Source organism: Rattus rattus, chromosome 12, assembly GCF_011064425.1.
Source record: "Rattus rattus isolate New Zealand chromosome 12, Rrattus_CSIRO_v1, whole genome shotgun sequence".
Classification (NCBI taxonomy): Eukaryota; Metazoa; Chordata; class Mammalia; order Rodentia; family Muridae; genus Rattus; species Rattus rattus.
The window spans coordinates 75,258,072-75,264,195 of NC_046165.1; the positions used below are offsets into that span (position 1 = coordinate 75,258,072).

General features: G+C 42.5%; 1 pseudogene; it reads left to right on the plus strand.

Moving 5' to 3' along the window:
* Positions 1-5,712: 5,712 nt before the first annotated feature.
* LOC116914097 lies at positions 5,713-5,831 on the plus strand (annotated as a pseudogene).
* The last annotated feature ends 293 nt before the right edge of the window (positions 5,832-6,124 follow it).

The following is a 6,124-nucleotide window of genomic DNA, read 5'->3' on the forward strand; positions in this document are numbered from 1 at the left end:
TCCTATCCTGGGAGACAAGTTAAGACAGGAATTACCCAGCAACCACATGGTGGCTCACAACCATCTGTAATGCGATCTGATGCCCTCCTCTGGTGTGTCTGAAGACAGCTACAGTGTACTTATAATAGATAGATAGATGATAGATAGATAGATAGATAGATAGATAGATAGATAGATAGATAGATAGATAGGCAGGCAGGCAGACAGGCAGACAGGCAGACAGACAGATAATTTTTAAAAAAGGCGGGGGGGCTGGAGAAATGGCTCAGTGGTTAAAAGTGCTGACTGTTCTTCCAGAGGTCCTGAGTTCAAATGTCGGCAACCACATGTGGTTCACAACCATCTGTCATGAGATCTGATACCCTCTTCTGGTGTGTCTGAAGACAGCGATAGTGTACTTATATATAATAAATAAATAAATCTTTTTTAAAAAAAGACATGAATTATACAAGCAAGCAACCAATGGGAACAAGATAAACATACAACAAAGACATGTTCCTAAGGAAATCTGCTATCCCTAAATCCTGATTGGTGGAATAACTTGGCAGAGATGTTTGTGGATTTGGAGCTTTAAAACCTTGTAGGATCTTAACTTGGGGTCATGGTTGAGTTCCCAAATCTGGACCATGGCCCTCGTCCATCAGTCCTGGGACGTATGTTCAATAAACTCCGCCTGTCCAACTGAGATCAATGCTCATGTGATTTGTGGGATGATTCCTGAACCCCAACACCCAGTACCCACATGGCAGACCAACTGTGACTCCAATTCCTCACAGACATACATTCAGGCAAACACCAATGCATATAAAAATGAATATTTTTTTAAAAATCACCTGATAGAAGTGCCAGGAATGTTGTGGCTATTAGCAGAACCTTTTGGAAGCATGGGTCTGGCACAGGGGATGTTGCAAATGTAACTTTTATTCTCCTGTGATAATTGTTGTCTCCTAGGCTTACTGCTTCTGTCCGCTAACCTAGACCTAGCCCTGGAAGCTTCTAGCCTTCCTACAATCTTATCTAACCCTAAATGTATGCAGCCTCGGAGACTTACCGTTGAATGTGCTCACCCTCTCTAGTTCTTTCTGAACTCAGTTGGCTGGTGTAACTCAGCTGCTCTGACTCAAACTGCTGACTGGGTCAAACTGGCTTCTCTTACTTCTGACTGAATTGCTCTACGTGGCCTCAAACTAACTCCAGCATTCTGTTCTAGTCTTTTGGGCTCCTCTTTCTCTGGCTCGTTCTGTCTTTACTTGTGTCTACTTTGTTCCCTCTTCAACCAGTCTCTGTAACACCCTCCAGGTAAAACTGTCTCTTCCCCATCTCTGCATTGCTCTCTTTTAAGCAGCCTCTTTCCGCTCTGTTCTCGAGAGTGAGAGTTGGGTATATCCTGGTCTGTCAAATCTTTCTCTGATTTGTCACTTTGTCTACCTCTTAATTAGACACTTTCAAACGTGGGTGTTCCCTTTGACAAACTAACTTTACCTTCATTCTTTGGGATTAAAGCTGTGTACTAAGGGCGTGAATGCATTCCAGCCCAGATCACAAAGCCGTGGGGGGGTCTTTGGATGTGATCTTTCCCCACGTCTCCTATGCATGAGTTATCACAGACCACCCTGACTGGAAGAGCTCACTGGGTGTGCCTTTCCATGCAGTAGGGTCCAGGCGATGAAATAAATACCATGTGGCTTCCTTGTTGACACAGAAGCTTCCCCTGTGAGTGGGAACTTGAAATAGACTACATAATGCATAATACGTAATAGGCTTATCCTCTCAGACACCTAAAAGAATTGTCCCTGTGATGTGTTAGAAGGTGAGGTACTAGTTTGCATTGTTGTTTTGTTTTATGTTGTTTGGTTGTTGTTGTTGTTGTTGTTGTTGTTGTTGTTGTTCTGAAAGACCCCCGGAGTGGGGAGATCCTCACTCAAGTCTCGGGATGACGCGACTCCCCAAGAACTCACAAGAGACCGATCTTGATGCAATCAACAAGAGGTTTATTGATAGGGACGACAGAAACCAGTGCACTGGGGTCGACTCGTATCCCACGCGGGGTAGAGGAGTTCGACCTCGAATGGTTGGGAGAAGGGGTATTTAAAGAAAAAACCATACTGAATCACAAGGAAGAACCTCCTGTCTCTCATGATTGTTCTTTAAGATTTTAATCTAAATTTATGGTTAACCAGCTCCTGCTACTACGGTCAGCTGCTATTATGGTCAGCTGCTGTTATGGTTAGCTAGTTCCTGGAACAGAGTGGCTGAACCAGCTGGTGCAATTACTCTTTCTGTGATCAGCTACTTCCTGGAACAGGCAGTTCCAGGGCCTGCTTTTGGCTTCAACTTTTGTCTAGGGGGCAATTTTAAACTTTTTCCTTTCAGTTCCAAGAACTTGGTGAGTAGCAGTAACAGCAAAAAGGGTCGCTGTTGTTCCCTGAAAGAATGCTGTCAGATTTAGCTAATGAAAGTACACTATGCCCAGTCAACTTTGAATGCCACACAAATGACACTTTACTGCTGTACATCTAACTGGAATGCTGCACATGCCCTCACCTGGCAACCATATCTCAATGAGAACAGGCTCGGCTGCATGGCTCCTGTGGGGAGAATAGTCACGAAAGCGTAAGCCCGAGAAAGGAGATGTCTGAGTTCTAGTGTACAGAGGCTCTGTCCCTGACCCTCTCTGACCTCATTATCACTCCATGGAATGCACAGGTTAAACCTTTGGGGACTGTCCCTTGGATAGCGTCATCTAGGCTAATAAACGCCTTGTCAAGGGAGTTTTCCACAGTCAAAAATAGAAGATCTAAAGTCAACATCTTACTCACAGTGGTTTCCAAACAGCACCATCCTCTGGAACGTCTCTCTGAGAATATTCTGGGAAGGAGTGTGCCACAGAACACACTAATGCTTCTCTTGAGCTGACGTTGAAAATACTTTATAAATCTGGCCTCACGTGATTCTGGGTTTGCCTTCTTTTCTTTCTCTGTCTAAAATCTCTTCATCCCTAAAGATCCTTCCAAATGTCCCCTGCTCTATAACACCTTCCTGCCCCCCACATACTTACATAACCAAGCATGGATAACATCCATCTGCTTCACTTCTGCATTCCAACATTGAGCCCCAGGCATGGACCATGCATGAATGATGTCAGGAAATGTCAATAAATGACTGGTTGGTCAGTTAACAAATTCCAATAGCAGGCTCAGGCCGCATTTCCCCATTGCATTTTCATTGTCATTGTGAAACGATTGTTACTTCAATATGGGGAATCTATGAGGACGGCAAAGAAATATTATTAATATTGCATGCCCAGGAAATGAATCCTGGCACATGATTATAATCTTTGTAATCAATAATAAATTGCACTGATTATATCTTACTCTAAAAGGCACTCCCATGAGTTATTTTCCGTGGGCCTCATGACAGTATCATGGAAGCCATCATAGCCTTGTGGACTGGCTCACACATCCTCTGTTACTGGAAGTTGGCAACAATGTATGCCCGAGGTCCAGGAACCTCAGGTTTTGCAACAAGTTGGGCTTTACCCATCAAAAGCACTTTATGGGCTTAGTAAGGTAGAAAAGACAGAGGCCACTTTTTGTCCCTTTTGGGTTTCATTTTGGGAAAAATGCAAAGGTCGGGTTCTCTGCAATGAGACTGCAGCCTTTCTCCAGCTACCGGGGCATCTGAGGATTTGAAAGTCAAGACAACACATTTCCATTGTATGTTCTTGACCCCGACCATTCCCCTGATGGTGGCTTCAGAAGCAATAGCTGTCCTGGGCAGTGGGTTCTCTGAAAGGAACCCACTCTGAAAGGTCTGCTCTGGGGATCCCTGACAATTAATTTCTACATTAGCTCCCTTTCTGCTAACACATCTGGCGTGGGTTCCTCTCTTATTCCGGAGAGAGAAATGACTATGTAAACCCCCTCTCCAGAAGAGAAAACTATCGTGCAAAGGGATTAACTCCCCTAAAGTCACAATATATACAGTGACAGAGCAGAAATCTCATTCTGAAGGCCAGACACTTCTCAGCAAGATCCCCAGGGCAGAGCTCAAGAAAGGAATCTGGCTTTATGTATTAACCAACTGCTACCAGAGCTTCTAGTAAATAGAAAACTGGCCACAAGAAGCATAACATAACCACAGGATGGAATATTACACGGCATTAAAAAAAACATTGTACAAAACAATAATAACTAAAGAGTGGGACACAGACTCAGTGTGGATTCAAGCAAATTAAGTGAAATAAGCCACTCAGAGAGACCAGTCACCTTCCCTTTCCCCTGCTGTTGGCTTATTAATTTTACATCTTGTGTTTGCATCCAAAATATAAGCAAGAAAGAATCACCAAAATCAAATGGCACAGGACATTGTAGGGCTTCCTGGAAGCAAAGGCAGGGATAGATGTGTATTTTCTAGCATTAAATGCCTGCTGGGGTACACAATGTGCACACACACCACACAAGCATGCCCAGCATTAAATGCCTACTGGTGTGCACACACGTGCACACACACCTCACAAGTATGCATCAACTGCTCCTTTTAAACCATCCGGTGCTAAATTACTTGATAAGAAACCTACAACAGGGGTTGGGGATTTAGCTCAGTGGTAGAGCGCTTGCCTAGCAAACGCAAGGCCCTGGGTTCGGTCCCCAGCTCCGAAAAAAAGAAAAGAAAAAAAAAGAAAAAAGAAAAAAAGAAACCTACAACAGAGATAAAAATTTGCTCTCGCATTCAAGTCCTTTTGATTGGGGAAGGGGGTGGATACCTCCTCAGAGATGCAAGGACTTGTATGATACAAAGGCAGAGACACAAGGGAGTTGAGCTCGGTCACTTCGTGAAAGGAGGCCCAAAGCATTGTAAAGCCCAAACAGGGCTCTCCGTGACATGCTCAGCATTAGTACTACTCATGGGCCAAGCACACACTTTTGACTGTTCTGTGCTGAGGCCGATGAGACATGATAATGAAGTTCCCAAAGTCCACTTCTAGTGCCTCGTATTAGGAAGCAGCATTTTTCCTTTCAGGGTCACTATTTTCTTATCCATTACTGATGCAACATCAAACTATGAAATTCTGCAAGGCTAGAAATCATTCATGCAATGAATCTTTTACAAACTCATCATCTCTCTCCCTTAGGTAGTTCAAGGCAGGGAATGTTGGTGATATGTATGCATATATATATATATATATGACTGTTTGTGAGAGCATATAGAGAGACAATAACTATACATGTGTATATACATGAATGACTGTAAGAACATATGTTACATATGCAGAGAATAACCATATCAATGAAATATATATATATATATGAATGAAAATGTTGGTAAGAGAATATATGTAGAGAGAATATTAATATATATGTGTATATGATCAACAGTGTAAGAGCATTGTATTTATAGAGACAGAGAACAACTATATATATGTATATGTATGAATGACATACATGTATATGAATAACAGTGTTAGTAAGAGCGCTTTACACTTCGTGTTAGCTTCAGCATAGCTAAGAAAACCTTAACTCTATTGAATAAGCTTCCCAACCCACATTTCCACTGAGAGGCAGGGCCCAACACAGTAACCAGAAGGAAGGGTTGCTCAAGCACCAGGTTTTCAAAATATCTATACTCTCAAATGATTGCTACACATCAGACAGAACCTCTGTGTAAATTTATGGTAAATATTAGTATTTGTCATGTTAGAAACAGAATTGGGTCTACCACCATACCACGCCGAACGCGCCTGATCTCTTCTGATCTCAGAAGCTAAGCAGGGTTGGACCTGGTTAGTACTTGGATGGGAGACCTCCTGGGAATACGGGTTGCTGCAGGCTTTTAAAAAAGAAAGAAAGAAATGGAATTGGGTGTACTTGTTTTTTTTTAAGGCTAGAGATAAAATTTAGTGATAGAATACTTCCCTCATGTGTGCAAAGCCTTGGGTCTCAGTGTAAGCACCATAAAATAGCAAATCAATTTTAAAATTTGTTATATGTTTACATTTTAACTCCTTGGTTTCACAAACTTGCCAGGCTTTCAGATTAGCATCTGTAGCTAGTCTGTATTGATATGTCTTTAAGTGTCTGCAAAAAAACCCAAAAAACCCTAGACATTCCGGATAGAATAGAGT